Source organism: Desmodus rotundus, chromosome 4 (genome assembly GCF_022682495.2).
Source record: "Desmodus rotundus isolate HL8 chromosome 4, HLdesRot8A.1, whole genome shotgun sequence".
Classification (NCBI taxonomy): domain Eukaryota; kingdom Metazoa; phylum Chordata; class Mammalia; order Chiroptera; family Phyllostomidae; genus Desmodus; species Desmodus rotundus.
In genome coordinates, this window is record NC_071390.1 from 57,349,940 (window position 1) to 57,359,516 (window position 9,577).

Here is a 9,577-nt window from a genome sequence, read left to right on the forward strand (position 1 = left end):
CTCAGATAGGAGAGAGCAAATATCTTTTATGTACAGATAATCAACACATTCACGTAAACTCAGAGAGAGAGAGAGATTTGCTGCGCCTAAGTTGTTTTATCTGTAAAATGGACATCATGACGTTGACCTCAATTGACCTCATAGGGCTATTGAGAGAATTGATTAAGGCCACATATTAGCTCTCAGTAATATGTGTCATGTGACTTCTGTCTACTTAACTACCTATCCTGCAGAGGAGGAAAAAAATTGAAGTTGTTTATACCTTGTGGCTTATTGACCCGCTCAGATATTTTTGATAAAATGTAAGATGACCCTACCCTCCCAGAACCCCATTCTAAGGCCCTCTTCTCTCTCAAGACAATCCTGTCCCCCGGGTCCCAAGTCCTGCTATTTTCTCAATGGATCCACCAATTATCCACTTATGGCTTCACCTTCTCCTATGTTATGTTAAAGATTGCCCAAATTTTTAGCAGATCCTCCCATCAAGACATGGAATCTTCTCCCTTGCCAGAACTGGGGTGGCCTCTGACTTGCTCTGGCCTAGAGAATGTGGTAGAAGTGACATTGTGTAACTTATAAGGCTAGAGCATAAGGTATCTCTTGCTTCTGCTTTGGAGTGAGTATTTGAAATACTCCCTCTTGGAATCCAGCTGTTATGCTGTGAGAAGCCCAGTCAAGGGGGAAAGGCCACATGGAGAACCAAGAAGTTCCGGTCAGCAGCCCCAGCCAAGCCCCCAGTCAATGGCCAACACCAACTGCCAGCCATGTGATGGGCCTTCTTAATGTTCTAGCCAAACCTACACGTGACTGCAGTCCCAGGTGAAGCAGTTGAACCCAGTCAGTCCTAGAATTGTGAGAGATAATAAATGGTTGTTGTTTTAAACATTAGTTTTGGGTGGATTGTTAGATGCAATAGATAACCAGAATACCCCTCCCATCAGTACTTAGACACACACAAGTTTCTCTCATCTAAGACCCTCCCATGATGCCATGTCCTCACCAGCTCCAACCTTGGCTCACTCTCCTGTTCACAACCAAATTGCAAGGAAGAGAAGTTGGTACCAATTGTCTCCCCTTCCACTCCTATCACCCACTCCTTAACAGACAGTGCTCTGGCTTTCACTCCTCCCACTCCTCTAAAGGAATGATCTCATGGTCACGAGGGACTGGCCATCCTTGAGTCTTGCAGGTCACCTGACTTGACCCTTGAACAGAGTGCCTCCTGGTGCCCTGGTGCCTCTCCTGTCAACATGATCCCCCTTGGTTCCTCCATACACCCCTTGGTTCTCACCTCTAATCTCCATGCCATTTCCTTGGTCTTCCTTGTACACCTCTTTTCCTCCTCTTTAAATCCTGACGTTCCTCAGGTCTCTGTCTTGAGCCCTCGGCCCTCTTCACTCATTTCCAGGCAAGCTCACACTCCCTCCTCCATGCCAATATCTCCCAAATCTGTATGTCTGGCCAAGTTTCCCTCTCTAGACCAAAATATCCAACTGCCTCCTGAACTGTGCATTTATATATCTTCCAGGCCCTTTAACTTTAACAAAAACTATTCTAACATTTACTCATTCATTGTCTCAACACCTCCTGTCTTCTCCTTACATGCTCTCTTCCAGGGATTAGCACTATCTTCTATTTATTTGCCCAAGTTCCAAATCTGGGATGTAGTCTTATTTCATTCTCCCCTCTCCCCACATATAATCAGTCACCAGATCCTGGCAAGTCTACCACTAAGTGAGTCTATGCTCTTCTTCAATTGTCTTTGCCCAGGTCCCCACCATCCTTTACCTGAGATACTTATAACACCCCCTACTGGACTTCCTACCTGCACTCATCCATCCAATTCTTTCTCCACTCTGAAGTAGAAAGACCCTAATTATATCACTTTGCAACTTACAGTCTTTCAATGAATCCTCACTGTCTTTAACATAGAAGCAAACTCATTGATGTGACACGTGGGCCCTCCACATGTGTCCTAAGACCAATCTGACCATTTGCCACATTTTACGGGCTCATTTCTCCAACCTGCTGTGTGCTCCACATGTTCTTTCTGCCAGGCACACTTCCTTTCTTTTAAGGTCCAGCAAACAAGATCTCCTTTAGCCCTTGACTTTTCCCAGGAATCCTTGTCTGCCCCATCCACCCACCCCTGCTCTGCCCTCCCTATCTCCCACCCTCACCCTCCTTTGCGCCTCTCTCTGCCTTGACCTGCTATTCATTTCTCACAGCACCTATCTCCCCTGATGTTAACTTCTTGGTGAGTTATTTGTCTTCTCAGCTCAACAGTCAGCTCTCAAGAAGGCAGGAATTGTTTATTATGACATAGCACAATAGTTGGCACAGAGTAGATAATCAATATTTGTGAATTAATGAATGATAAATAAGTCTTGAAAAAGCATCATCACCTTGTCTTTTCCAACCCTGGCTTCAACAGATTTGCAAAGGAGTCCCCTCTGTCTTCCTCCATTTACCCACTTAGCCACTCAACACCCACTTGTTGAGCACCCATGTATGTCCAGCCATCGGATGGACAAATAAATGTCAAATGTGTGGATTAACAGAACACTTCAGAAGTAACAAGGACCAAACTACAGCCCTGACCGGTGTGGCTCAGTTGGTTGGGTGTAGTCCCACAAAGTGAAAGGTCACATGTTCGATTCCTAGTCAGGGCACATGCTTGGGTTGCGGGTTCACTTCCCTGGTCTGGGAACATACAAGAGGTAACTGATCTATGTTTCTCTCTCACATTGATGTTTCTCTCCTTCTCTTTCTCCCTCCATTCCCTCTCTCTAAAAATAAATAAATAAAAAATTTTTAAAAATAAAATTTGAAAAAAAGGACCAAACTACAGATACACATAGCAACATTGATGAATCTCAAAAGCAATATGCTAAATAAAAGAAGTCAAACAAAAGACTACACACTGGATGATTCCATTTATATGACATTCTGGAAAAGGCAAAACTAAAGGGACAGAAAAGACATCATGACTCCCAAAGCATATGTTACAAGAGAACAAGTCAGGCAGAAGCCGAGCTGTCTCTTTAAAGTATATTTTTAATCCTCACCCTAGGATCAACAAACATTTATAGATTTTAGAGAGAGGAAGTGAGGGAGAGAAAGAGAGAGACCAGCATGAGTGACACATCAATCAGTTGCCTTCCATAAGTGCCCTGACCAGGGACGGAACCTGCAACCCAGGTATGTGTCCTGATCGGGGACCAAACTTTTGGTATATGGGATGATGCTCCAACTACCTAAGGCACCCAGCCAAGGCAGCAGAGTTGTCTTTTTAAAACTAACCTCAAAAGTCAGGCAGCACTTGGGGTCCAAGGCACAGGTAGTTGCGTCATTTCTGCCACTTTCTATTCCTTAAAAGGGAGTCACTAAAGCTGGCCCGTATTGAAGGGGGAGGAAAGTACAGTCCACCTTTTGATTGGAAAAGTGTCAAAGAATTTGAGGACATGATTTTAAACCATCGTAGGTACTACCTGACTGCCAGGAATGCCATGTCCACCAGGCCTGCCGGCCACATGCACTACCATTCATAGTATCTGCAGGCAGTGAAGCACCTGGGTGTCCCAAAGGCAGCTCTTTTTCATTGTAAGAACATTATTATACTAATGTTAAAAGAACTTCTCTAAGAAAAGAAAATTGCACCTATTTGCTACTTGTTCCCTGTGTGACTGTAAGTCATTTACCTTCTCTGTGCCTCAGTTTCCTGATCTATAAAATAAGTGTAATTATACTCCCTACCACATAGTGTTATTGTGAGGACTAAATGAGATAATTGTGTAAAGTACTTAGAAAAACACACGGTACCTGGCAATTCTAAATAACATGGCAGTCTTTCATGAGCTGGCTGGAGGAGCTCATGAGCTTTGTAAGTGAGGTGATCCATGGAAAGAGCTTAGAGCAGGGCCTGCCTGGCACATGAAAATAAATCAGTTACATGTTATTGTTATTATAGTTATAATTACTAGCTTGAGCCTCCTTGAGACCTTCAGGATAATGTGCAAACTCCTAAACTGTGTTCAAGTCCTTTACAAATACATCCTTTGCCTATCCCTCTGCATACCTCTAACACTCCCCTTGTACACACCACATATAGCATCCCTGAACTTGCCACAGACACAGCTTTCACCTGTCCTTCCCTTCTCCTAAGATGCCCTCCTCTACACTTCTTCCTGGTGAACTTCTACATATCATGAACATTGGACTGGGAGTCAATAATGTCAACTTCTAGTTGTGACAGAGTAGCCAGTAATCAGATTAGCCCTATCACCATAAAATAAAAAATAAAAATAAAAGAAAGGAAAATAGAAAACAGAGCAAACATAGAAACACCTATTTTCACATAGAAGCACAGGTCAGTGATTCCTGAGAGAAGGGAAGCAGATTAGGTAAGCTCTGTGATTGTCTCCGTTTTCTAATTAGAGACATGTTCCAGGCCACTGAACAAAGAGAGAGAATCCAAGTGGAGCACAGCAGTCTCACTGAGCTAATGAGACAGAGATTGGAGCACAGGGAGGCTGAGGATGCTGGAAGCTGTGGGCAGAATACCAGAGATGAGGGAGCTAAGCAGAGAAAGCTCCAGAAATCTCTATATGAGTCCTCTTGAGCCTTAGAATGAATTATAAACTGTGTATGTCCAGGATGAGACTTGATGGGGCCAAGCAGAGACCAACTATTAGAGAAATAATTACTACCAGAGAGCTATGAGTTTAACAACTGCCAGAGCTCACAAAGGGATGAGAGACTGAGTTCCAACAAGTCAGAGGAGAGGCCTCACTGATCAACTTAACAAAGCTTAAAAATGAGCCTCAAAAGGAGCAACTTGATCCGCAAGTAAACTAATTGCCCATCTAAGCAGTATCTTTAATAGTGTTTTAAAAATACCATAAAGGCTTAGCAATGTAACATCACAATGTCCAGCATTCAAACAAAAACTCCTAGAGGTGCAGGAAAATGGAGCCCATGACTAGAAGAAAAATAATTCAATAGAAAGAGGCCTAAATGACAGAAATTATGGAATTAGAAGACAAAGAGATTAAAATAGCTATTATAAAAACACTCAAAGATTTAAAAGAAAATATAATGAAGAGATAAATGGAAATGGTAAAAAAAAAAGAAACAAACAGAACTTCTAAAGCTGAAAAGTACAATCTACGAAATAAAAACTTTACAGGAAGGAATTAAAGGCACCTAAGACACTGCAGATAAAGGGATCTGTGAAGTTGAAGACCAGCCACAGAAATCACGAAGGAAATTTAAAAATATTTCAAACTGAATGCAAAAATAAAAACATAATATATCAATATTTGTATGATACAGTTAAAAGAGAGTTTGGAGGGCAATGTATAGCTTTAAATGCTTATATTAAACAAAATAAACACTTTAAACTTTTGTACAGAAAAAAGTTAACAGAGTAAGCCTGAGGCTGATATCCTTAGAAAAGCCTGCTCACAAGGTTGACTCTTGACTGGAATCTGGGAACATACATTTCAGAAGGGTTTCCATAATTTCTCCGTAAAAGTGGCTTACTGTACCTCAACTGTTTATGTAAATAATGTGGTTATGCTGAACACCACTTTCTTTCTGGTAGTCTGGAATATTGATGTGTGTGAGGCAGGAGGAGCTCCTGGGACAAGCCCCCAGGGAACATGTGGGCACTGCGTCTCTGATGAACCTCTCTGGTAGACAGCATTCTACGCATGTGTCTCTACTCTTTGCTGGGGGACTGAGGGCATCCTGTGTGGCTCCACAGTGAGGTCGAGTTTCCTTCACACTTCACGTTATGGGTCTTTTCCCTTTGCAGCTTTGCTTTGTATATTTTGTTGTATAAAATCTTAGCAATGAGTATGACTATATGCTGAGTCCTGTAAGTCCCCCTATAAAATCACTGAATCTGGGAGTGCTCTTGGGGATTTCAACACACCATGGGTTCTCCATAAAACGTTTGGGGGTCGGGAAGACTAAACTAAAATCAAAGTAAGTGGAGGGAAGTAAATAATAAAGAGCAAAAATCAATGAACTAGATGATGTACCTAAAGGAACTCAGTGAAAGCAACAGCTTATGCTATTAAAAATATCAATAAAAATCAATAAACCTTTAGCTAACTTAACCAAGAAAAAAATAAATAAAGCATAAGTTATCAATATCAGGTATCAATATTGGTTCATCACTACAGATTTTACAGATGTTAAAAAGATAATAAAAGAATATTATGTGCAACTTTCAGATAGTAACTTTGGTGACTTAAATGAGATCAATTAAATTCCGAGAAAAAACAAATTGATTAAAATTGACACAAGAAAAAACAGAAAGCATCAATAGTTTGATATCTTATAGAAATTTAATTCATAAAGTCTTCCTATAAAGAAAATCCCAGAGCCATATAATTACATAGAGTATTTTATCAAGCCTTTAAATTAAAAATTATATTAATCAAACATAAGCTTTCTCAAAATTAGAGGGCAATAGAACAATTCCCAACATTTTTGGAAGGTCAACATTACCCTGACACCAATAGCAGACAAAAATGTTACAAGAAAACTACAAACAATCAAAAAATTAGAGCAGACTTTTTGAAAAAAAACTAGACATTTACAGGCTAGTTCTAAAAATTATGTGAAAATGAAAAAGATCTATAGTACCCAAAACAAATATGACAAAGGAGAACAAATTTGGAAGGTTCCCATTGCTTGATTTCAAGACTTTCTATATAGTTACAGTGATCAATACAATGTGATATTGGTATAAGGAAAACATAGGGCTCAACAAAACAAACTAAAGTCTCAAAACAGGCCCACACACCTGCAATCAATTGATTTTTTTGACAAAGGTGACAAGGTTATTTAGTGCACAGAGGATTATGTTTGTAAGAAAATGGGTTAAAACAAATGAATATAAGACTTCCAATTTCCAGCATGGCATGTAAGGAGCTTGGTAATCATCACACCCATCTTCATAACAAGGAAAAAAGCTAAACAAACTGAAAGTCAACAATTCTTCTTAGTCTTGTTAGAGAATTTTGGGCATGAGGCAAATCACTGCCTCTAAAATTGTGGAGACAGACAGGAAGTTAAGGCAGATACAGAGAATCACAACTTGTTGGAGCAGAAAATTCCAAAAACCTCTGTGGAAACCAGTACTATATTTCTTTTATCTACTATTTCAAGTCTGGATTTCAATTTAAAAAATTACAAAATATAGTGCAAGGGGAAAAACAGTTTGAAGAGACAAAAAAAAAAGCATTATATCCAGACTCAGATATTTTAGGAATATTGGAATTATGAGGCCAAAAATTTAAAACAAACCATGATTAATATACTAAGGGCCCTACTAGAAAGAGTAGGTAACATGAAACAACAGATGAGTAACATAAGCAGCAAAATAGAAATTCTAAAAAAGAACCAAAATAAAATACTGGAAATCAAAAGCACTGTGACACAAATGAAGAATGTCTCTGGTGAGTTCATTCACAGCCTGAGAAAATAATCTCTAATCTTGAGGAAATCTCAATAGAAACCTCTCAAACTCAAAAATAAAGAGAAAAAACTGGGAAAAAAACCAGAATATCTAAGAAATACAGAGCAACTTCAAAAAGTATAATGTACATATACAATAAGATGCCAGAGAAGAAAAAGAATGAAAGAAATAATTGAACCAATAATGACTGAAATTTTCTAAAAATTAATGCCAGACACCAAGCCACATATTCCAAGAAGCTCCAAGAATGCCAATTACGAAGGATAAATTCCAAAAACCTACACATAAGCATATCATATTCAAAGTGAAAAATACCAGAGATGAAAAGTTTTAAAAGAAGCCGGGGTGGGGGCAAGGAACAACCCTTATGGTACAGAAGACCAAAGATTTTTATCAGACTTCTTAGAAACCATCCAAGCAGGAAGAAAATGAAGTGAAATATTTAAAGTGTTGAGAGAAAAAAAATCACCAAGCTGGAATTCTGTATCCTGCCAAATAATCCTTCAAAGGCAAAGGAGAAATAAAGACTTGCTCAGACAAACAAATTTTGAGAGGGTTTGTTGCCAGCAGACCTGCTTTGCAAGAAATGTTGAAAAAAGTTCTTCAGAGAGGACAATTATGTAGATCAGAAACTGAGATCTCCCTAAAGAAAGGGAGAGCATTAGAGAAGGAATAAGTGAAGCTAAAATATAAACTTTCATTTTTCTTATTCTTAGTTGATCCAACAGATAATGTTTTGTTCAATAAAATAACAATGTATTTGATGATTAAAGCTTCTAGATAGGTGAAATAAATGATAGTAATAATACAAAGGATGAGGGGAGGAATTGAGAATAGTTTGTTACTGTAAGACATTTGTACTGCCCATGAAGCAGTGTACTCTTATTTGAAAGTGGACTTGGATTAGTTGTAAACATATATTGCAAACAGGACAACTACTAAAAAAGGTTATAAAAGGTATAGCTGATATATTAAGGGAAAAAATGGAATCATATTAAATGCTTGACTAAAACCACAAAGGTGGGAAAAGAATGAGAGACAAAAAATAAGAACAAAGAACAAGGGAAACAGTAACAACAATAACAATTATGGTAAAACAAATGGATAGTCTTAAGGAGCTCAACTTTACCTCACTCCATTCACAAAAATAACTCCAATAAACCATGCATCTAAACATAAAAAGCTAAAATTATAAAATATCTCAAAGAAAACTTAGGAGAAAGTCTTTGCAACCTTGTTGACAAGTCATAAAAAGCACTAACCATGCAAACATAAACTTGATCAATTGGACTTTGTTCTTCAAAACATGCCATTTAAAAAATGAAAGGGAAAGCCTTTGAAAGTAGGAAGATATCTTCAATACACATGTTTGACAAAAGAACCGTACCTAGGTTTGAAGAGTTACAATTCAATAATAAGACAAATGACTTGGTAAAACTGGGCAAAAGATTCAAATGTATGCTTTATCAAAGAAGAGATATGCCCATAAAAAGATGCTCAATAAAACATAATTAAAAAATTTAAAATTGAGAAATAAATGATCACTTCATAAGGAAATAAGCCATTTTAACAATCTTTAAAAATAAAAACATGCTCAACATCTTTAACATCATTAGTCATCATGGAAATGTAATTTAAACCAACAAAAGAGGTACCATTACACAGTTGATGAATCGCTAAAAGTACCAAGACTGAGAATGCTGGATGTTGGCAAGGATACGGAACAGGTAGATTTCTCATGCACTGCTAGGGGCTAAAATGCTGCAATCACTTTGGAAAAGAGCTTGGCAGCTTCTTATAAAGTAAAACATATACTTACCATACAACCCAACAATTCCCTTCTAAGCATTGACCCAAGAAAAATAAAAACATGTTCATCCAGATTTTCACATCTGTGTTCATAGCAGCATCACTCAGAAAATCCTAAAACTAGAAACCACCCAAATGTATATCAATTGGTGAACAGATAAACGGTGGTATGCCCATTCACTAAAATACTGCTCAGCAAGGAAAGGGCCAAATTATCGATACATGGTGCAGCATGAATGGATCTACATAAAAGAGTACATATGCTTAATTCCACTT